At 53.1% G+C, this 23860-nt stretch overlaps 1 protein-coding gene across 6 annotated transcripts in view; it reads left to right on the top strand.

Moving 5' to 3' along the window:
* The window catches only part of CDH22 (cadherin 22), a 125338-nt gene that overhangs the window by 17247 nt on the left and 84231 nt on the right, over positions 1 to 23860 (top strand). Inside the window, exons 1-3 of one of the 6 annotated variants that reach the window (XM_033001000.2) lie at positions 13418 to 15189; positions 15632 to 15905; positions 16788 to 16932. The exons of 2 other annotated variants lie outside the window; for them this stretch is intronic. The gene's annotated coding sequence lies outside the window, so the exon portion shown is untranslated. Of the gene's footprint in view, positions 1 to 13417; positions 15906 to 16787; positions 16933 to 22956; positions 23388 to 23860 lie in introns of those variants that run through there. 3 more of the 6 variants (XM_042801034.1, XM_033001001.2, XM_042801035.1) reach the window with 3 other exon arrangements.

Genomic DNA, 23860 nt, shown 5'->3' with positions numbered 1-23860 from the left:
GCTGAGAATGGCCCTCCTGAAGACAGTGAGGTTATTTACCACTGATCTGTATGTATTTCTGTGCTAGTCAGTCCCTCTTCACTCTTTGCTGCATCTGTGTTGCTTTTGCCTTTCTTCTCCCTGGTAACCTGGAGGCAAAGGCTGCATCTGCACCATGACGCTTAAACTGTGGAGATGTGGGGCATGTGAGGGGCATGGCCATCACTACATGATTTGCTTCCTTCTTTCTCTATGTGCCTGTGTTCTTACAAATGTAGTTTTAAGTCAGCCTTGTAGCACTTCAGACCTGTCTAACGGTTTTAACACTGGATGTAAGCTTCGCTGCATGACTCTTGTTCCACAGTTGAGTCTCAGAGTCCCGCCTTGAGCAGTAATAAATTCCTGATCTAAGATGCTCTGCCTGCACTGCTGATGCATTTCAGTTTTTCCCCCTTTCCCTGTCACTTCAGGCTGCAGGCCACTTGGAAAAGCCTGTGAGAGGCCCCCACCTCTGTTCTGCTCAGGAGCACAGTGCAGCAGCCATTCTGCTGCCCTGTACCTCCAGCGCTTGCATAAGCAGCAGGAGTAGGCACAGAAGGAGTTAAACAGTGCTGGAAAAATTGGTATTTAATCCATTGCTGTCCCTTCTAGCAAACCTAGATGGGAAAATGCCTTCCTGTTGGAAATAGCGCCTCTCAGAAATGGAAATGCGGGATGGCTGGGGATTAGGGTGTCTATCGCTGGAAATGGGTTTCTTATCGCCTCTCTGAGCTGAATTGGTGGGACAGCCTCTGAAAATTGAATTGCCTTCCCTGTTTCTGTCTCTGCTATTGCATTCCTCCCGTGCTCTAGTTTTGCATTCTCCTTCCCAGCCTCTGGCCTACCTTGTTCCCCATCCTCAGCAGAGAACAGGCTGCCTCCAGGAAGGTTCGTGCCTCTGGAGAGGGGCTGTCCCAGCTGGAAGGTGAGCAGGACTGGCTACATCTGGTGAAATTCATCCTTTGTATTCTCAAGGCCAGGAGGGTGTAGTCCCTCTTTTCAAGCTTCCCTCTGACCTTGCGAGGACAGTGATGGCCTGGCATAACCTGGTTTAGAACAGCGTGAGTGAGAGTGTGAAATGATCAGAAGACATCAGGCACAACTGGAAATGAGAGCTAGTGGTGAGGAGCTGAGGGGAGACAGGGACAGGGGGGAGGCAGAGTGGAAGTACCTGGAACAGATCAAGGAGAGACCGGGTTGAACACATCAGAGCAGGAATGAGAATGACTGTGAGACTCAGAGCAGCCTGAACCCTGTGTCTTTGCTGTACCAGGTAGAGGCATCTCCCTCCCATCAGTGCTCAGGCTGTCCTGGCACGGCCAAAGTGGCTCTTTCAGTTCCTCCTGTCTCCGTTTGTGGTAAACATCCCACACCACAAGCACCAGCCAGCCTGTGCCCAGCTCTCTGGCAGCCCACAGAACCTGGGCAGTTCACTACCCCACAGGCCCAGAGCAGGTTAAGCTGAATGCAGATCGAGCACTCTCTCACTGTGCAGACTGCAAACCACAGCCAGAGGTGTGGGTGTGCTGGCTGTGGGTGTCCAGGCATAGTGCCAGAGATTTCTTCTAATGTTTTTGTTTCCAGGATTTGGTTTGGGAAAATTCTATTTTACTGAGCTGTATTTTACCATAGGTTGACAGTGTGTGATTTCATCCTTGTCTCTGTCACGGTATGGGTTTTTTAGATGAATTTCCCATCTCTGGTAGAGTTATGTGTGGGCCATAAGCACAAGAGGTACTGAGTGTACACCTGTCAGTGGCTTTTCAGGGCACCACCTGTAGTCATGGTGCTGCTCCAACACATGCTTGTTGCCCTTGATTCTTCATCTGCCAGAGCACATTGAATTTGAAAATAAAAAAATATTTAGGACTAACTGGGGAGGTCTTTGCGGCTCTTACAAAGCTACCATCCATGGTTAATGGAATCTGAAGCAGAACTGTGCAGATCCAGAACACCTAAAGTAATTGATGGCCATCAGGGCAAAGCCCTAGCCAAGGGCCTGGTTCCTCTTGGAAGAGCAGTGTGCTCAGGTTGCAGAGGGAGGATTGCTGTCTGCCCTGCAAAAGAGAAGTCCTCCCTTCTTGATAGGGTGCTAGTCTTGCTCTCTGCGAAAGGACTGACTCAAACTTCTGGCAAATAATGGGAAAAAAGGTTATCTTTAGTCATACAAGTGCTTCCTTACATGCTGAGGGGCAACTGCAGCCAGGTCTAGCTGCATCAGAGAGATGGGGAGCCTTTATCTCTGCAGCAAAGGAAATTACGAACAAAGGCATTATGTCATTTAAGGACCCTGTTAAAGAGCTAATTCCTGGAGTGGGATGCAGATTTGTTCTTTGATCCCTAGCAGGGATAGATCCCTAGCCCACACTTGCATGGGATGACACACCGTTTTGTTATGCATGACACAGGATCAACCTGAAGTGGTGGCAGGGATGGAGGCAGACCAGTGGCAGCCACAGAGCAATCCTCAATGCAATTTTGGAAAGTTTCTTTGTTTCCAGCCCCACATGCACAGTTTCAGACCTGCCCCATGGCCCTGTGCCTAGGGAGTGGAGCCATGGAGTTATCCCAGAAGTATTTTGCAAGGGGGTTGTTTCCCCAGCTCTTGGTCCGTTGTGTCCAGGTCTACCTGCACTCTGTCACAGGAGCAGTCTTGGTGGGAGCTAGCACAGAGCTGCCCCTGTGTCACCTGTGGATATGAAGAGTCACCCAACTGGGCATAGCTGTGCCTGGCCTGGATGTGTATTTTGCCTTGTGGGGCCATGACAGCCCCCTGGGTGTGGTCGTGTGTTTAACAGTTTATCCAAAGCAACTTCTATTTCATTTTGGGCTAAAACTGGTAAATCAAGGTGACTTTGGGGAGAGAAATAATTCTGTTCGCAGGATTTGCATAATCCTGGCAGGTGATATGATAATGGTGTTTGTTAAATACAGAACACAATGAATTAATACTGTTAAGTTGCTGCTGCAAAATGCAAAGCAGCTAATTTACTGTGGGTGCAAGCAAGAGTGTGAGTACAGCAGGCAAGGCTGTGGTAGCATCAGGCACAGGAGACTTGTTGCCACAGGCGCAGCAAGGGCATAGCGCAGTCAGCAACAGCTGTGCTCTGCTTGGCCGTGGCTAGAGGCAGTGCTGAGCTTGTCCAGGGGAGGATTACCTGTTTCAGTCCCTTCCCCTGCTGTCTCTGTGGGGTTGGGATCTGCTTTGTCTTGTAGATCATTTCAGAGAGCCAGCCGCGCAGAGCCAGTCCCTGCCGGGGGAGGGACAAGGGAGCTGAGGGTGACACGCATCATACTGGTGCTGAAGGGACCTCTGGGCACAAAGGTACCCTGTGGGGTTGCAGTGGTGAGGAGATGGGCCCTGGCACTGCTCTTCATGCCACCATTGCCACCCCCAGCAGACAGAAGACTTTGATGCTCTTCAGCCCCTAAGATGTTTTCCTCCCCTTGTGAAGAGCGAAGGCCCTGTGGCAGGTAAGCCAGCCTGGAGCCCTGCTTGACTCAGCTTTCACCCAGTCCTCAGCTTTCACCATGCACAGCTGGGCTCAGTTGCGGGAATGGTGCTGCAGGACAAGCAAGGAGGAAGAGTTGGTATGAGGCAGAGGTGGAGAGAGGCTTGGGAAAGGCGCACTGGTGCCTCACTCATTCCTTGGGCTGGTGCTGCAGTTCCAAAGCCATCCTTGACTGCCAGACCCCAGTGGAATCCTAATGCACTGTTTATCTCTGCAGCTCCACAGCTCTATCAGAGGGAGATGATGCTGGAGCCAGAGCAGGATTTCAAGCTAATTGGATTCTGTGTCTCTGTGGTTTCCCGTGTAGGCAGGCAACAGGGATTAGTGCAGTGTTTCTGAGGAATAGAGGAGAGCAAGGATGACCTGCATAGGGATTTCCTCCTGCATAGCCGCTGCTGCTAGCGTCAGCAAAGGACTAGTTTGGACAGGCTGAGGTGGAAGGGCACAAAGCAGTGTTTCCCCACTCTGTGGCAGCATCATCGTCCAAACTGCTTGTACTCTTCCTAAATCTTTGAGCCAGGTGCAGTCCCCTTCCCAGGGAAGGAAACAGCTCAAACACCTCCTGAGCTTGAGCAAGCCTGACAGTGGTCTAGTCTCTCCTGCTAACTCCATGTAGGGGGAATCAGACAGGGAAATGAAAGAACGGGTGGCTCCTGCACACAACCAGCCAGCTGCCTGAGTTTGCTCCCCCTTCCCTCCCTACTTCCCTTCCTAGGCCTAGCTGCTGGCTGAGAGCAGTGCACATTTGAACCTTCTCCCTCCCCCCAAGTTCCTAGCCTTGTTTTAGAGTCTGTCAGGGCGGGAGTAGGATTCACCTCATTAACACAGATTTATTCCTGTATAAACATTTCGTTCCTTTAATTGCAAAGCAGTCACACTGCAGGCAGCAGTGGTAATGGCTCCATTTGCACTGGGTGTTGAGGCAGCGTGCCAGGTATGTGAGCCTGCAGCACAGTATGCACAGTATGCATGGTAGGCAGCTGAGTGCACTCACAGTCATGACATGCCATGGTGTCTACCTGTAGAAGTGTGTGTTGTGCAATGCAGGATCAGCCAGTCTGGATAAGTGGTGGCCCTGAGCACCATGCTATCCTAGCAGGTCGGTGGTGTCATAGAATCACAGAATCATAGAATGGTTTGTGTTAGAAGGGACCTTGAAGATCATCTAGTTCCAACCTCCCTACCATGGGCAGAGACACCTTCCACTAGACCAGGTTGCTCAAAGCCCCGTCCAGCCTGGCCTTGAACGCTTCCAGAGAGGGGGCTGCCACAGCTTCCCTGGGCAACCTGTTCCAATGCCTCACTACCCTCATAGTGAAGAATTTCTTCCTTATATCTAATCTGAATCTACCCTCTTGCAGTTTAAAACCATTACTGCTCATTCTATCACTACATGCCCTTGGAAAAAGTCTGTCCCAATCTTTCCTGTAGGGCCCCTTAAAGTCCTGGACTATAAGTTCTCCCCAGAGCCTCCTCTTCTCCAAGGTGAACAACCCCAACTCTCAGCCTGTTTTCACAGGAGAGGTGCTGCAGCCCTCTGATCATCTTCATGTCCCTAGTTCTGTGGTACGGCTGGAGTATTGCCCTCGCTGTACGGAGGAAGGGCAGAGGCCCAGAGGTGCCAAGACCCTGAGTCTACTGGCAGTGGTAACAGAACACTGAATGGGCCCATGTGTCAGCAGTCCCTTTGTCCAGTGCCCGCACTGTGATTTTCACACAGACCCGATTGCCTTGATGTACACCCTGAAAGCTGCCAGAGTGCTTGGTGTCCAGTCTCGTCAGTGTTGGGGGACAGCCCTTGGGCACCTGGATGGTGGGATGGAGTCCTGGGGCAGCAAGAGAGAGGCAAGCTCTTCTCAGGGCCTCTTGGCCTCTCTGGGGCAATGGGGTGTTCCTGGGGTCACCATTTCATGGCTTCTGGCATGACAGTACTTATCTTGGGCTCCCTGATCTGTGATCTTGTGAAAAAGCATATTCCTTATGTCCCATTTCTTTGCCAGATTTGGTGCTTGCTCAGACAGCACTGGCTGAGCCATGCAGAAAGCTGAAAGGGTCTGAGTCTTCCTGTCTGGTCTGACTGAGGGGAGTTGCTCCCACTACTAGCCCTGAGGAGATCTAGGATGTGGCCTGTTCCTGCCCTTGTCGCTTACTCCTCATGGCACTACCAAAATGCCACCATCTCCTGAAACCTCCCTGGCAGTCCCTTCGTAGCAGTAGAGAATCTCTGGAGGCCCTCTCAGTCATGCATTGGTGCAGGAGGATTCACCCAGTCAATGGTGTCTGATGGACCCTAAATGCAGGAGCAGCAGGTATTTGCCAACCTGCTGCTGCAGTTCATGGTCTCTGTTCTCCTGCGTGCTCATCCAAATGTTAATTTTATGGATGCCTTTGTAAATCTTGCAGCTTTCCCCTGTCCAAAAGCTACATAGATCTCATCTTGTTGAGAGGTGACACTTCTGGCCTTTAGTACCAGGCTATCAGTTTAATACTTTGAGAGTAATAAAAAGCATGGGACCATATTAACTCACGATTCTGCTCCTTCCTGTAACTTTTTCTGTGCCCTCTGAAATCCTAGGATGCTGAATAAGCACCTCAGCTGCTGGCAGAGTCACAGGCTTGGGACAGCAATAGCCAGAGCCAGCCTCCCAGCTGGAACAACTACATGGTTTCCAAATTGTGAGCTGCTCTTCGACTTCCCAAGAAGATGGAGGTTCATGCCCACCTCTCTGTTAGACCTGGCAATCTGGAGAAATGCTTGTATCCCACCCCTGAGACCCTTCCGTGTGTTCTAAGCAGGGGACACCTGCAAGTCTGCCAGCCACACGGTGTATCGATTTGCCAGGCTGAAAGAAAAGGCTTTTCTGTGCTCACTGTGAGACAACCTTGCTGCCGACAAGCCTGAAAGAACATGTTTAGGTCATTCCATCAATGTACAGGTTAAATGTTTAGCTGCAGCTATTGAAAACAAAGCAACAGCAGCAGCAGCAACAACAGCAAAAGAATTGGATACCTTATCAATGTCTGAATTTAAGATCTGCATCTAATCAACTACCAGTTATAGTGCACTGAGGTCCTCACTGGACAGTGCTCTCTGTCAAGAGCGCAGCCTCTCGGCAGTTTTTTACCTGTGAGCAGCTATGTAACAGCTCAGCCTCACTTCACCCCACTTGATGGCTTTGCAAAATGGATTTTTGGACTCAAATTTTTGCCTGGGGATTCTGAAGAAGCACCTAATGTCTTAAAGCGTGTCCATATAATTTCTGCTCTCTCTGCTGATTAAGAGGGCCTCTTTATGTTGTAGCCTTAATTTCAGCCACTCAACCTCTGTGAGAATGCCAATGACCTACTCTAAGAGTTATTTGAATATAGGTCTTTTGTTGAGTAAATATGGACCTGGAAGAGTAATTTTTTTTCTACCCTGCACATTTGTTTCAGTAAGTCAGTAGACTTCCCATACATTTAACTTGTATTGTTTTGCAAAAAACACTTTATAAGTTTATATTTTAGCATCATAAAGCTGGTTGTTTTTTGGACAGCATGGCTCACAGCTTTTATGACTTCTTAACAACTTGCAATATGCATATTTTTAAAAGAAAAAATTAAAACCTCATCATGATGCAATATGTTTAACAGGCCCATAATGCCTGAATTCCCCTCTTCCTGTCACTGTGGGCACGTCACAGCAACTATCCTGCTGCTAGGCCATTGTCTCTGGAGACTGGGCTCACACTTTGCAGTCTGGTGCTTAGAAGACCTGCAGAGTTCAAGGCAAACACCAGGAGATACTTCTTTCAAGATACAGGCAGAGGTCCTGCTTCATGTGTATTCCCCCCCTGCCTTTTCTAGTCACCCTGTCTCTCCAGGGTTGGAGCTCTTCTAGGCTCTTGCTGGTACAGTCTGCCTATGATACGGCCCTTTGTGCTTCAGGTGTGCTTTAGTCACAATCTGCCAGATAAGGGGGCTGCAGGGACCTTTACCTGCCTAGGAAGGGTTGTTCAGTTTAGAGTCCTGTCTGCAGCATCCAGAGGAGCACCAGGTGCTCAGAGCCCCCTCCTCCATGCCCGAGGCCAACGCTTTGCTCCTTGCAGGAAGCAATGGCTCCTGACAGCACCTGTGTGAGAGCTGTGAACAGGCCTAGGTGCTGCGGCTGCCCTGCAGTGGCAGCTGGCGCCTCTTTGGGGACAGTGCCAGCTGCTGGTCACTCTGGTGCAGGGTGTTGGCATTAGGTGCTGCTCTGTGCAAACTGCTTTCTTTACCCTGTCACCCTTTTTCTCTTGGTCTGTGGCATTTCCTGCCCCTGTTAGATGAGCGTATGATCCACTTTGATCCACAAACAGCTGGCCCCAGTGATGAGAGCAGCACAGCAGACTGATCCATTGGGGGGACATCGAAAGGCTCAGCGGGGAGCAGCTGTGTGACCGCTGGCTCATAAACTGACCTCCAGTGTGGTGCGTTGGCCCCTCATGCTGCTGTGAATCAGCCCAGCCACAGGGTGCAGCCACAGGGGCACCCGGTGAGCAACCAGGTCCCAGCTGAGCTGTCACCTGAGTAGCAGCAGCAGATGGATGTGGAAAGCCTTTAAATGCAGCACATGATCAATACTAAACTGATCTTCTGGAGTCTCTTACACGATTACCCCAGCCTCATGCATCCAATTGTAAAAAAATCACTCAGCACACTAGGGAGATGTGAGAAACGCTGCAGACCCCATTTAGGATGCACAGAGCCAGAGTAGGAGACTTCACAATTGTTCCCATGAAGGACAGGAGAGTTGAGATCATGGTGGCTGTGGTCTGACCCGAACTGCATCTTCAGGAATAGATCCTCCTTTTCAGGTGTTGCCTCACCATCTCCACTGGGTCTTTTAACACTCCTCCCAGGAAGGCAGCAAGTGACCTTTCAGAGAGAAATGTTCCCAGCATCAATATAGTATTTTGCATGCTGTCCCCTTGAGATCTACAGGTATAGGCCAAACCAGAGTTCTTCTAACCCTCTGCTTTGAGAGGTGTGGGCAAGATCCCACCATCAGAGTGGCAGTGGCTGCTCTGTGTGCTTTGGCTCCAGGCCAGAATCCCTGAAATGCCTCAGGGGCATTTCTTGAAGTGCCCCTCAGGGCACCTACTGGGCCCTGGGCTATTGAGGGCTGGAGTGCCTCAGGCACAAGCTGCTTTGCAGCAATTTGTCTGCCGATGGGTTGCCCCTCCATGAGGTGTGACTCCAAGGCCCCCAGTGCCTTGTGCATGCAGGGCATTACACCCCCAGCAGCTCCAGGTAGGCACCTGCACATCATGGGCAGTGTCCCCAGGAGTGACCTCTAAGATGTGCCAAGGGAGTCTCCACCTGACCTTGGCCTGAGGTTGCCTATTATGTCACATCAGCAAAGCCTGGTCCCACACCTGGGATCCTAACCAGGGTGGGGAGGGTGAGGAGGTGCATCCACAGCTCTGCTGGCTCCCAGCAGCTCTGCTGGCTGCCTGCCAGTGAAGAGAGATGGAGGACCATAGGGCTGGCACCCGGCATCTCTGCTGTCTCTGGGGCAAGTCCCTGGAGCAGAGCACTTTGGATACCCTTGCAGATGACAGCTGGTGGCACTCGGCACCTCTGGAGCCATCCTCAAGGCTCTGAGTTTGCTTTCCATTCGAGGCATGTGTCTCGGCTCAACCCCACATGCTTCCTGTGGGTTTACGCATGCAGTGCTGATGGGGCTGGCTGCTGACAGTTCCCCTGTGCCACCAGACAGCAAGAAGCCTGTGGGTCTGGGGCTGCACATGGCCGCATCAGGCTGAGCTGACAGGCCTAGTGTGAAATAAGATGAATGGCTGAAGTTGGTGAAAATGATTCTAATTTATAATCTGCTGCTTTGTGGAGCTCCCCAATTAATTCTCTCCAGATACCTAAGTAGGCCACATGTTTGCTCTGCTTCAAATGTAATAAACATTACACTTTGTCCCCTGCTTTTGGTGCTCATTCCTGTCAGAGCGTTAGTCCCTATAGCTAATTCCACACACCTGTCTCCCAGGCTCCTGGGACCTAGGCTGAACACAGGGCGGAAACGCCAGGCTCCAGGAAACTTGTGACATGGAGAGATAAATTGCTGATCAAAGGGCTAGTGCACAGTGCCTCTGAATATTTAGTTGCAGGCAAGGCAGCCCATCCCACTCGGGAAAGGGCTTTGTTCCTGACAAGCTGTTTGCCTGGCTCCACTCTGCGGCGGCAAGCAGCTGGAATGGGATGGGGTGCTGGGATTTGCACACCCTTAGGCCACAGAGAATGGGCAAAGGGTGGGGTGTAACACCAGTGGGGGGGCTGTTCTTTGCAGCTCTGCTGGGGTCTGGATGTCAGTACTGGGCTGCTGCAGCCAAGTCACTGGCCTTGTGCAGGAAGAAAAGTCTCTCCAACTGATGCAGAAGTGGCACCTGCAGCCATCTTCTGGGGGAGGGTGCTGCCTGCCTCAGCATCATGTGCTCTTTGCTGCTGCTCCTGCCCTTCCCTGGTGCTGCGGAACAGGAGTTGAGCACAGCCTCTGCCATGGGACCAGGCCAGGAGCTGCAGCCCTGTTGCCCAGAATTCCCGGCAAAGTCAGGAATAGGTGAGGACGGTCCTAGCAGGTAGGGGGGAGCCTGCCTGGGACATTCATGGACCTAAAGTGTTAAGATGCCCAAAGAAAGGCCTGTACTGCCTCTACAGCCAAGGACAGTAACTCCCAAGAGTTTGGGCACTGCTGGCCCAGGAAGCTCTAGTGCCTTTGTCTGGTGGAAATAGAGGTGATGTGCAGTCCCTTTTTCATTCAAAGGCCTCCCATGCATGTGAAAATAGAACCAATTTTGCAGTGCCTTGCTGATCCCTCTCACCTTCTTCCATACCTGCAGGGGATGGAGGTCAATTCCAGATTTGCTGACAACAAGGGTGCAGAGAGGTTTGCATGAGAAAAAAGGCAAGTGCTGGACCTTGGGCTTTAGGGCTTTTTTTATTGTTCGGTGACTGATCACATTCTTCACTCTCTGCCTGGTCTTCTACCTCCTTCCCTGGTACAATTGTTGTAGTCTCTACCTACCTAACAATTCAAGCCCATCTTACAGGCACAGAATGTGAAAATGGGTTGAAAAGCCCAGGTTTTGTCTTTGACATCACATCTATCCTCCATCTAAATGGCAAGACTGCCAGGACTGAGGCAGCAAGTTCTGATGCAGGAGCATGCGTAAACTTGCTGAACCAGTGACCCTCCAGTTTGTCCTGTTGCCTGTGGTTTCCATGATCCCCAGGCATCAGGAGACATTTCCCAGGCCTTCCTTTCCTTTCCTTTCCACTTCCAGGAAACATCCTCCATCCTTGCTTACTTGCCCCAGCCTGCTCAGCACCCTGCCTGCGCTCTGGTGCTATGTTGGTTCGGCAGGTGAAGCATAGAGCTGCTTTGCTTGTTGAGGTGCCTTTGGTGGAGGGTGAATGAATTGGAAGCAGTGTGTGCTGGGTGCAGGTGCCTACTTCCATCTGGTTTGATGCAGTGGTGGGTTATTGATTGCTGTGCAGAAAAGTGGGGGCAGCTTACTTGACACTGTGTTTTCACTGTCTTCAGAGGAAAGAGAACTGTAAAAATCAGTTTAGAGTATAGTTTAATAGTGAATTTCAGCACTCCTGCCACTAACAGCCAGGCCTTGCTCTTTTCTTCCACCTGGCTTTACCCCTTGCACTTCAGTACAAGTGAAGCACTTGATGGGCCTTGGGCTCCTGTCCTGCCCTGGGTGGTCCAGAGCCAGCCACTCTGTGTCCTTTAGTCTGCCTTAAGGCAGGGACAAATTCCTTAAGCCCTGGTAGGGAAGAGGTGCTGGCTTCTTGCTCTGCGCAACAGCACCCAGTTCTGTGCTTGCCATAGGCATGAGGAGCCTGGCTCAGCACCTGCAGTGTCTGACCACACCAAGGGTACGCACATCCCACCTACCCTTACTCTGTGGAGGTGAGCATTCAGTCTGCACTCACTGGGGAGGTTCTAGCAGGAGGCGCTGTGCTGGGGGCTCTCAAGGACAGAGCTGTCAGCCTGGCCTCAGGGCCCAGGGCCCCCACCCTCTTTTCCTGGAGCCCCAGACACTGGCACCTGTGTGCCCCATGCAGGCCTGCCAGTGAGAGGAGCAAAGCAGCAGCTGTTATCAGGCTCACACACACCTTCCCATCTGGCTGCTCTTCTGAGGAGTGATCCATGCTCCCTGCCCGTGCTGGGCAGCCTTCACTGGGAGGTGCAGCTGCTCTGTCTGCAGAGTCTTGGTAAGTAATAGTCTCAGGCTGCCCCCTCCAAGCCAGGTTGGTACATCCCCAGCAGTGCCTGCAGCCGCTTTCTCAGATGTGCATCTGGGAACTGATACGGAGTCTCTGGATTTGAGTGGGCTCAGGCAGCTTGAGCTGTTTTGCAAGAGGCTGGAAACACAAAGCTTATCCTGGGTCTGGGTCCATACAATTGAGGACAGAGAGCCAGGGGGCTGCAATAAGAGGATGCCTTGGAGCATCCTGGAGACTCTAAAGCCACCACTTCTCCCAATTGCTGTGAGGCGCAGTCCTCTCTAAGTCTTCCCCTCAGCCCTGCAGAGGTATGCCAGGGCAGTGAACACCTGGAATCGGGGCTTTGCTGGCAGACCTAGTTAGTGTCTGCATTGCTGCTCTCTGTCTGGCCTCCCCACAGCTGCTTGCAATGTGCCACTGGCAACAGGTGAAGGTGAAAGGAGAGCTGCCCACCTGCCTGGATGGAGCTCAGATTGAAGACCTTTCATGTGGTGTTGTCAAGCTCTGTGACTGCAGGACCACTGAGACTGAGCCAGAACACTGTAATTTCTCCTGTGTCTCCTGAAGCTATCCCCAGAACTTCTGGGAAGGGCTGAGCTAGTGGGTGCCCCACCACTCTCTTGTCAGACCCTCTGGCTTTTGTGTAGCCTGGCCTGAGACAGAGACGTGGGGCTTGGGCTTGCTGTGCTGTGGAGATTGAGCTGGGCTGCAGCTGTGCCTCTGGCTGTAGACACTTCTGCAGTTCCCTCAAGTGGCTGCTGTTTGCTGTGTCCCTGGCAGATGGGGAGGGGTGCTGACTCCAGGGGAGCTGTGCCAGGACATGCTCCCAGGCCTGAGGTGGGAGTGTTTCTCAGTTTGTTTCAGAGGTGATGGAGTACTGACTGCAGGGGCAGACTGAAGTTGGTAGGCACAAAGGCAGCCAAGCTGGTGAAGCAAGACATTTTAAATGCTTTTCATTCCAGTTCCCTACAGCCCATGCCTTGCCAGGAGCTGCCCTCTGTTTTCAGTTAGTTTTGTAACTGTGTAAACAAGGGTTTTCCAATTATGTTGCAGGAGCCAAGGCAGCTCTGGGCATCTTGGTTGTGTCCCAGGGGATAGGGCTGCTGGCTGCTGCTGGCACCGTGACACAGCAGCTCCACGTGTTGGGGGGTCCCCAACACCTTCTCTGGGGAGACTGAGCCAGGAGTCTGGCTGTGGAGAGGGAGAGGGCAGTCCCCTGAGCAGGCCTCTGCTCTCAGTGTGGACACTCTTAGCACAGATCTACTTCCTCTGCGTGTTTCCTGCTCCTTTCTCACTCCATCTGCACCACAGAGGGAGGACAAAGGACCGTGAGGGGTTACAAGAGGTAACGGAGCTGAACACCCAGGTCTACCAAGCCTCACCAACCTTTTCAGCCTCAGGTTCCCTCATCTTTTGTGGTATCCTCCTCAAGCTCAGAGAGCTGACAGTGTCACACCCTGCTTGCACCCAGCTTCCCCATTCCTGCCTGGCTTCTCTCCTGAATATATTTTTACATTTTATGACTCTCAGAAGTTTTTAAATTTAATGGGTTCTTTTTTTTTTCTTTCTTCCTTCTCGTCACCTGAGCGGGATCCTCTCTGAGCTGCTGCTAATGCCAGGGATTACAAGTGAATAATTTAGGTCTGATGGTGCATTTGAAGTTTAAGAGAAAGAAGTGGTATGTGTAGCCTGCCCCTTATCCCTGCCTCAAGGCCCTGGTGCAGGCTGTTGCTCTTTGTCCAAAGGCGAGTTCAAGGATTCTCTAAGCAGCCACACTCTGAGCATTGGATGGCCCTACTTGGGCATGGCCTTTCAGATTCTGTCAGCCTGGAGGCCAAGGCTGCTGGGGCACCACAGGGACAGTGGACTCATTTTTGCCCAGCTGCCCTTACAGGCTGCTGCTCTGCAATGAGGCAGCTCCCCAGCAGCACCACTGAAGGATTGCTATGTGTGCTGTGGACTGAACCACCATACCATGTTTATGTGAGGGACTCAGGGCCTTGCTTGGCAGCCCAGAGACAAGAGGGGTTAAATGCCAAACCAGTGTGTGTGTCTTGGCAGTTCTGAAACATAGTGAAGAAGGCAATGGGCAAACATGTCCTACTGGAGAGATAACTTCTGGGCTAGGTGCTGCTGAGCAAAAGGAGGTGCCTCAAGAGTCACCAGCCCGTTGTCTCCAGGTACTGGTGGAGGAAGGAAGGACTTGCAGTATGCTGAGCAATGGCAATGCAGAGCTTTTGGCTAGCTTGCTCATCTTTGCTGAGTGTAGAGCGCACCTATCCTTGACTCTCCCAGTGTTCACTGAACTACACAAGGTCTGGAAGCAGATGAGACTTCCCTCCCCATGTCCCAGGGGGTATGTGCTGCCATCAGTAGTCTTTGTGATCTGTGCTTGCACAATGTCAAGCATTGCTAGTTCTCAGGACAAGGGGCACAGAAAGATACTCTGGGAAATTATTTTTAACCCCCTACAATTCAGAAACCTAAGTCACTTTTGTCAGGGATGGTTGAGTAGCAGCTCCAATGGAGACAGTATTTTCCTCATACATACACTTCTCTTTGCAAGGTATCTCTGACAAAACTTAAGTATGAACTTCAATAGTTTTCAGGAGCTCTTGGAAGAACTAACAAGTGTATCACAGGGTCCAGCATTAAATCCTTCCCTGCTGGGATGCAGTAGAGAACGGAAACTGTCAGGCAGTTTGAGATCCACTTAACAGCAATTAGTGCAGATGAAAGAAGCACTAACACAAAAGCCCAGTCTCTGTGCCTGGGGTGGGAGGAGGAAAGGAACATGTAAGAGAAAATGTAAACATGATAAAATGTGGCCGTGTATCCTGCAAAACAATGAATCATTTTAACATTTCAAATCCTTTTCATGCAAGCAGAAACAGTCAATCAATATGTGACAGAATTAAAGACCTGCAGTAAAACCTTGGAGCTGAGGATCTGTGAGAATGGTGGACACATTCTAATCTGCAGAATTCTGCATACAGCATAAAAGGAAAGGCAAGTCTATGTACAAGAGCCAGAAACTGCAGCAGCAGAAGTCTGCTGGGCAAGAGGAGTCCTCCGCCCACCCAGAGGAGCACACACTGGAGAGAAGAAACCATCATTGCCAACGGATATGGAGCACTTACAGAAAGTAGGAGTATTTCCCAGAAGGCTCCAAGTTACAGCAGATATGGCCCTAAACCATATACTTGTAAAAGCCTGCAAAATGTGATTCAGAATGTGCGTTCATAAGAGCTGCAGTCACAGCCATGGCTCTGGAGGACTTCTGGCCAGTAGGACCATCTCATAGACTTTACCCTGTGGAGAGGTGAAAACAGCCAAGAAATGCCACTCTGTTGCCACAGCTAACTTCAAGAAAAAGGCAGTTTCAATGTAGGTTAGTATGATGGAATCCCTGCCAGTTAGCCCTGTCCTAAGATTTCCATCTAGATAGGACACTTGGATGCTGCGCAGACCCAATAGCCTTTCCTTCATTTTCTTTGCTCTGGTGTGTTATTTTGCATATCTAGGTCATAGTTTCAGTTATCCACTCTCTTGCAACGCCTGGGTGGTGAGCTGTGCGTCTAGCTGTAGGTTTTGGGAGCAGACAGCTTAGAATGAGTGCCTCTGCCATCAATGGAAGGGCATTGTGGGAACACATCCCACATCACGGGGGTCATTCTCCCTGGCTCACCTCTCAGTCACGCTGTCTGCCCGCCTACCATCAGAGCCAAACACTTACCTCTGGGATTTCTTCAGGCCATACTCTGGGAGTGGACTAGCAAGGCAAATACTGAATGACTTCTACAAATAACTGCCCCAACCATTAATTTTTATAGGCTGAGTGGCAGCATTTCTTACTGGGCACAACCAGCAGCGGAGATGAAAGCTCAAAGACAAATAGACATCACAGAGCCAGTACAAATGCTATTTATTAAAGAAGTGCCTGGATTGCAGAGGAAGCAGAAAGGTGCATCTTGAAAGGAACCTTTAATGCCTATTAGTAAAAAACAACAAGGAATGGGAAGCATGGGGACCTGCCAGAGGCAACAGCTAATGGACCTGGTCCTGGAATGAGCTGGTAGCAAGGAGCACATGGCTGGGAGCCAAAGGGTAAGTTGCACTGCTCCTTCTGTAGCCATAAAAGCAAGATCTGAGTTAAGGGGGCTGCCCAAACTGAGCTGAGAGGCAAGGAAGTGCTGCTGGGGAAGGGGATATCCCTAGGCTCCCATGAGAAACTGCTGTTCTTTACTATAGTCTGTGAGGAGAAACTAGTAATGATGCACTACTGTCAGCAGGGTACGCTGCATTTCTGCACCCTTCAGTACTGGAACAGGGACTTCAGCTCCCACCTTGTGGTCCAGATCCAGTGCCTCAGCTGCTGAGCTCATCTGAGCAGATTCCCCATTCATCCGTTCCCAGTGTGTCAGCACAGCCACTCCAGGTTAGGTTCTAAGCTTTCCTTCCCCCATCACTGCAAATAGGCCTGCCCCACGCAAGGACAAGTTTCCAGCTTCCAGCAGCTAACCAGGCCCTTTCTTCCAGCCATACACACTTTGGCTAGGATTAGGATACTTATGGGGGTGAGCATCACACAGGCTACTCTTACCTTCTTCCACAACACCTACCTGGCCTCAGGCCTTGCATTTTCCATTGCTAGCCCCGCAACTCCACAGCAGCCTGTCCTGTCATGCCAGCCTTTCAGCTAGGGGTACTGCATGCGCATGCCTGTCCCCAGCCCCAGAGTCACTCTGAGCAGCAAAATCTGCTGCATTAGGTCGGTTTCAGGAGCCCCTCCAGGTCAGTTAGCAATTACCTGCACCAGATACGTGCTTGGAAAGGAGCTTCTGATCTCTTCAATGCACTCGTTTTCCCCTTTCAATTTCAATTTCACCTCACTGGAAATAGGCACTTCAGCCTCTTTTACAGACCACAGTAAATTAGGATTTTGTCCAGTTCTGTTGGTTTTGCTGATACAGATGTTTTTCCCTACAGAGGTGATGCCATAGCCAATCTGAGGTGTGTCCAGACCCCCTCCACTCAGAGTCTTCCAGCTGAGCCTGCAGGTGATGTCATAGTACACAGAATATTTCTGCACAGACTGCTGTCCCTAGTGTGTGCTGAGGAACCTCTCCCCCAGGTAGGCACCCTGGTGCCAAAGCTCTTGTTATCAGTTCAGACTGGTGTCCTGTGTTGTTGAGACATGGCCGGTGTTCAGAGGCATTCCCTCCCTTAAAGAGTCAGCTGCAGTGCAAATTTCTCATATGCATACTCCGGTCTTGTCCTGGAAGGAAAAGGACTGGAAAAAAGGAAGGCCAGTGTTTTTGCACGTGTCCTTATTCTTGTGCTGAAACCTGACTGCCAACAACTTGTCACAGAAATGTTTTCTACAGTGACATACTTCATGCTGGGCTCTTCCAACGTGGTACTGGTCACACTGTGGGAATGCTCCAGCTGGTTCGTCCTGCTGCTCAGCTGAGGACAACACATTCTCCTGCTAGTTCCTGCAGACATGCTCCCAAGGGAATGGAGCTGCACTGCAATCTTGCAGCTGGTGCATTTGCAGCAGTCTCTGGGGCCGGTGCAGAGCCATGCCCTAGCACTCCCCTCCATAGGCTCAGCTGGGAGCAACCAGGACCGGCTGTCTGCACGCAGGCCACAGTCTGCTGGGGAAGGGGTCTGGCAGTTTGTTGCTAGCCTCTTTACAGGGCTCCTGGGGCCTGATGTGGTCACACAACGCCCTATCCCAAACCAGTGGTTCAGTGCTGAGAGGCAGAAGCAATTTTACATGAAGTTCAATTAAATATTTGCTTTATAATTGCGCAACAAATTATTCATAAAGGCATTGGAATCTAATCACAAGGCTGACACCGTGGAGTCTGCAAATGACACAGTACTTGGGAAGAATAAAGGTGGGAGTTGCTGACAGGCTCTGGTAACAGGCAGTGCCTAAATGTGTGGGACAGTGCAAATGCACCCAGGAAAAGACTCAAAGCAGCACCAAAGAGCCTCAGCAAGGCAGGGCCATTTGGCTGTCAGAAGTAAGTGGGGTGGCATGTGAGAAATGGCTCTGGGCAATAGATTGGGGGTTTTGGCCCATGTGTGCCCATCAAACTTAGGGCAGCACTGGGCTCTGCCACTCACAACCATGTTGTGTCAGCTCCGGTTGCATGTGGGTGCACTCTGGGATGTGTTAGGGAGTGTCCCCAACTCTGCAGGACCTGTGTGAGCACAGAATTGCTGCCTTCACCTGTTGCCCCTATCTCCAGCAGGAATCACAATGCTGGACCTTTTGTGGCGTGCAGAGGCCTCTTGCTATCTGTGGGGTGTGAAGGAAGTCATGTGGTGCAACTAGCCTGTGGGGTCCATCTTTCAAGACCTGTGCCAGAGCAGCACCCAGGAAAAGGCAGAAGGCCATCTGGGCATGTAATGTGGCATCCCACATTTCAGCCCCCAGGAGACAGGCAGTGTGAGGCAAGGACATGCAGCTTGCAAAAGGTGGCTGCTAAGCACAGCAGGAGCAAATGTGACCACTCAGGGACCCTCTGCAGGGAGTTGTTTGACAGGGGGACTTGCTTCTATGCAGCCTCCATGGCATCCTGAGCTGCATCTCTGGAAGCAAATCCCTCTCTGCCAGTCCTAACACTTAGTGTTCAGCTCCTTTCAGGGTCAACTTGGAGGGCAGCAGACTGAATCCTGCACCCCATGAAGACCAAGACTGGTAGGGCTGAGCTTTGTGAATCTCTGTTCTGCTGAGTTGAGGTGGGCTGAGGTCAAAGAATTAAAACAGATCTGCTGGGCAGATGCTGAGCCCAGCTGCCACTGCAGCCAGATACTGCTTTGCCTAGCAAGCACCCATCCATCCTAGATTCTGTCCCTTGCTGTTGTCCTGAGCAGTGCGCTACAGACTGCCCCTGTCCCACCAGGGAGAAGCCCTGCAAGGCACCCAGCATTAGGTAGGCTCTGACTGACAGGGGAGCTGGATCCTGGACAGAGAGCTGGACTGGAGATGGATTGCCTGCCAGCCAAATGTGGACGTTAGACAGGGAGTTAGATTAATGGGAGCTGGCTCTGCCAACAGAGAGGTGAGTCACAGAGCTTGTCCTGTGCTGAATCCGTTTCTCCAATAGGGAAGAAGTAGGAGGATTTAGTGAGATTAATCTCTTGTAGAGTTGTGAGGATAGCAAGGATTCATGGGCTTCTCAGCAACAAATTTCCAAGTAAACAGACAGCACTTTGACTTGCTCCACGTGACACAGCATAGATCTGTACTGGTAATTCTGGAATTCCCTGCCACCGATCACAGGTAAGATCAACCATACTTTTGTGCTCACATATGAGCCCTGCAAAGCACAGGCTGCACGGAAGCATCAAGAAAGCCGTGACTTGAAAGCACTTCTTCCCTGAATTTTCCAGAATTCATTGTTTGCAGCTGCTCTACCCCAAACAATGCTGGACCCTGCACAGAACACATGAGAAAGTGGTAAGAAATAACTCCTTTTGGCAGCTGAAAGGGGCTGATGACACATTAGCTGGGAGAGTTTGCCAGGTCTCTGCCATCTTTGCATGAAGGAGGAGCAGGGAGCAGGACTGGACAAGAGCCAGAGCATCCTTCCTGGTGTGATCAACTCTTCCCTCTGGCTAGCAGTTTGTGATACAGCAGGAATGACAAACCTGGCAGGAGCTGCTAGCAAGAGGGGAAGGAGAGCAAGTCAATCATGGCTACTTTTTGGCAGGAGGTGACGGGGAGCTCTTGGGCAGACCTGTTTCTACCCCTCCCAGTACCAAACCCATCAGGGAGTAGAAGGCCAGGAAGAGGAAATCTTGGTAAGCAGTTTTTATGTTGTGTTTACAGGAACTGTGAAGAGAGGACCTCAATGCTAGTGAAACTGAGAGATTTTCTTGGAGGAGGCAAATTTCCGTCCCATGTTGGGAGTCCTGTTTCTTTCTGATACTGCTTTAGTTGTTCGTGTCATGGCTCTTCAGACTGAGCAGTTTTATAAATGCGTTGTGGAGATGAAAGCACCAGGGAAAGCTGCTCAGGATCAAGTTGGAAAAGCTTTTAACTTTCAACTCCTTACAGACAAAGGCACACAGAGAAAGGGAGTAGCGGGGAGTGCAAAGACTGGGAAAAGGGAAGAGGAAGGAGCAGAAAGAGATAAGGAGAATAGATGAGTGAAAGGGACAGAGCAGAGAAGACAAATCACACCAAGAAAAGGAACAAGTCACTACCAGAAAGAAAGGGAGAGGTAGGGAGAGAACAAAGAAAAAAGGGCCTGGAACTCAATGAGATGGGGAGAGTATATCAGAATAAGGGAAGAGTGCTGCAGGTAGGGGAGAGCTAAGAAATACAGAAGAGCTATCTGAATGCAGGGATAAAGCAATGATGGGAATAGGAGGAAAGGAGAAGCCAGGTGAGGACTGCATTCCATGGAGATAAAGGGGATGGCATCAAAGTCAAAGGATGATCCATCCATCCTTCTGTCACTGAGAATACAAGACATTACATGAAAGTGACGTCAACTTTTGAGAGAGGCTGTGGGACAGAGCTGTGGAGGCTGCGTTCAGTGTTCATGCATGTGGGGAGCCATGCTCACAAAGGGAGTAATCATGTCACGGGTGGTCCTTGTTCTCCTACTTTGCATCCTCCATCATCCCTTCCCCACAGTGCATGGGGCGGGGGGGTCTTGGCCTGTGCTACTATGTGACCTGGACATACTCTGAAGTATTGCTGATTTCACGGAAGGACTATTATAATGTGCCTTGTTACAGTGATCCCTGGGGCTCGTTTGGGAGCTGGACTGGGGCAGGCTTGGCTGGCCTTATGAGCACCCTGCAGGGCAGCAGCAAGAGGGCATAGAATCATAGAATAGTTTGAGTTGGAAGGGACCTTTAAAGGTCATCTAGTCCAACCTCCCCTGCAATGAGCAGGGACATCGTCAACTAGATCAGGCATGGAGCAGCTATGACACGGGGTGATGGCAGGAGAGACAAACCTTCCTTGGCTCCGGGGTAAGGTGGTCTTATCAGGAACAGATTGGAAAAGGGCACCACAACTACAGTGCTGGAACTACGTCCATCCAGTATCACACCAGCTTATTGGATGCTTTCTGCCAGGTGGGCTCCACTCCATCTGCACTGCCACTACACTGTGAGAGGCGGACTCTTGGCTGTTCCAGAGAAAGGATCTGGGTGTTCCCATTCCCTGTGTCAATGTTGGCACAAGAGCCTAGCAGCTGTCCTAGGGCTACACTGGCATTAAGCATGGTCTCTGTTTGTAGACAGTGCTAGTGGTGGAGCAGCTGTGCTCCAGGCTTTGCTTCTTCACCTACAAGAGCATCAGGCACAAGTGGGATCTACTTTGGCAGCAGCGCTTGCAGCTGGGAGGTTTCTTGCTCTCACATTGGGATTGAGGACATTTCTAGATGCTTCCATGTCTGAAGGGGCTGGTATGGAACATTTCCTAGGTCTTCGTCAGGGCCCCATTGGCCTTTGAGGGTGGGAGTCATGCAGTAACATGAGGATAGGAAGCCTGGTGCCAGCCAGTAGTGCAAAGGTGGGGAGGACAGCTGCCTGAGCCTGCTGCTGGACCTGTGCCCTGCTCATCTCTTAGTCCCAGAAAGGAGGAGTCACTCCTCCTACATTCATGTTGTGGTTATAAACCTCTCTCTTGTTTTCCATCTACCTGACCTGCAGGCCACCTGCCTGTGCAGGAAGCACCAGACCCAGGTACTTTGTTGATAACCTGCTGTTGCCTTACCACTGTTTCTTGGCCCATATTGGCCAAGCAGAGGATTTGTTTCCCTTGTGCAAGGTGCTGCACTGAGGGAGCAATGGAGCATTCCCTTCTCTGGTGTTCCCTCATGTTCCTTCCAGGGCCAAACTCCGAGGCCCAATACCAGAGATTGCTGTGGAAGCAGGAGAGTATTTTCGGTAGGTAAGATGTGAGACCTTGGACAGTGGAAACTGGAAAAAGTCCCAGTGGGGGCCGTTTGCCTCTGTTGTGGTTAAACCCTGACTTGCATGATCAGTTTTATCTGTCCCAAAATTATATTGCAGCCCCACCAGCCACGAGCTTCTTCCTCGCTTCCACCTTCCACCTGTCCTGATCATGCCCAGAGAGGTCTTGGCATTCTGCTGTGGATCCTGCTTTTCTGTGACTGAATTATGAGCAAGCTGTGCAGCCATTCCTGCCCCTGTGACCCCAGAGTGCTCCTGAGCCTGGATGGTGCCTGCCATGGTTCAGGCAGGGCTCTGGAGGAGGCACTGAGACCTGAGGTGGGTGCTGAGGATGCCAGTCGCCACGGCCGCCCCGGCACACAGCAGGAGGGGGTCTACCAGCCCCAGTCCCAGCGCTGCCCAGAGCCCCTGCCGGGGCTCCTGCCAAGCTGCCCCTGCGCCATCGGGATCCGGTCCCGTCCAAGGGCTGGGGTCTCCCCGGCCTGCTGGGTGCCCCGGTACCCGGGCCCAGCGCTGCACAGAGTTTGGGCGTTCTCAGCCCGGGCGCCGCCCGGCGCTGGCGCTCGGAGGGGCCGGCTCTGAGCGGGGGGAAGCGAGCTCTGACCACGGCCCCCGCGCCGCGGCTGGGTCCCGCCTCCGCGGCGGCCCGGGCTGCTGCCGCCGGGACCGGCCGGGACCGGCGCCGGGGTCGGCGGAGCCGACGCGGGTGCCGGGGGCGGGGCCGCCGCAGGGCGCGGGAGAGGGCGCGCGGTGCGGGCAGGGCCCCCCCGCGCTCGGGGGGCCGCGGCGGGGCCGCTGTTCCCAGGGCCGGGGCCGGGCGGGTCCCGGAGGGCAGGGGTGGGGCGGGCGCTGCAGCCGGGCCCCGAGGCGCGGAGCGGGCCGGTGCCCGCGGCGGGGTCCCCAGGGCCGGTCCCCGCGGCCGGTCTCCAGGGGAGGTCCCCGGGGCCGGTCCCGGGAGGGGACCCGGCGCTGCATTCTCAGAGTCTCCAGCAGAGGCTGGGCTGGGCTGGGCTGGGCTGGGCTGGCGGGGAAGGAGGGAAGGAAGGGAGCGAAGGAAGCGCGGGGGAGGAAGGCGGTTCTCGCCGCACATGCATCCCCGGCCACGCACCCCGCCGCCCGCGCCCCGCCTCACGCCGTGCCCGCGCGGTGCCAGCAGCCGGCTCCGCTCGCCGCCGCCGCCGATCGGGGCGCCGCACTGTCCGCCGCGCCGGGGCTGCGCTCGGCTCCGTGCCGGGCTGCCGGGGCTGCGATCCGCTCCGTGCCGGGGCTGGGCTCGGCTCCGTGCCGGGGCTGCGCTCGGCTCCGTGCCGGGCTGCCGGGGCTGCGATCCGCTCCGTGCCGGGGCTGGGCTCGGCTCCGTGCCGGGGCTGCGCTCGGCTCCGTGCCGGGCTGCCGGGGCTGCGATCCGCTCCGTGCCGGGCTGCCGGGGCTGCGATCCGCTCCGTGCCGGGGCTGCGCTCGGCTCCGTGCCGGGCTGCCGGAGCTGCGATCCGCTCCGTGCCGGGGCTGGGCTCGGCTCCGTGCCGGGGCTGCGATCCGCTCCGTGCCGGGCTGCCGCGCCGCACGGGTGCCGCGCAGGATGCCGCGGGAGGCCGAGCGCCCCGCGCGGGGGGGCCGCCGCGGCCGCCGCCCCAGGTAAGAGTCGGCGCGGGCGTTGGGCTCGGCGCGGCGCGGCGGGCACCGCGGGGGAGCCCAACTTCTCCGTCCCTCGCCGCGCCGCAAACTTTGCTGCTGCTGCTCGGCGGGGCTATGGCTGGCGCTCCCCGCAGGCGAGTGAGAGCTCGGCCCTGCCCCCGGCCGCCCCGGGGCCGCGGGATGCGGCCAGGATCGCCGCCACTTCGGGCTGCACAGCCCCGGCACCCCGGGCTGCCCCGGGATTTGCGCCGGGGCAGGAGCGTTGGGTCGCTTCGGTGTTGGAGGGCAGGCGAATCGGAGATCTGCCCCGTTGGGCATCGGTGTTGGAGGGCAGGCGAATCGGAGATCTGCCCCGTTGGGCATCGCTGCCAGGGTGCTTAGTGCGTGGTACCTACGGCTCCAGCACTGGCTCTGCCAACAGCAGTGTTTCAGCATACCCTTCAATTAAAGCGCTCAGGTGCTTAAAGAGCTGC

This window comes from Tyto alba, unplaced genomic scaffold (genome assembly GCF_018691265.1).
Source record: "Tyto alba isolate M040663 unplaced genomic scaffold, T.alba_DEE_v4.0 Super-Scaffold_33, whole genome shotgun sequence".
Lineage (NCBI taxonomy): Eukaryota > Metazoa > Chordata > Aves > Strigiformes > Tytonidae > Tyto > Tyto alba.
This window is presented reverse-complemented; position numbering and strand designations above follow the sequence as displayed.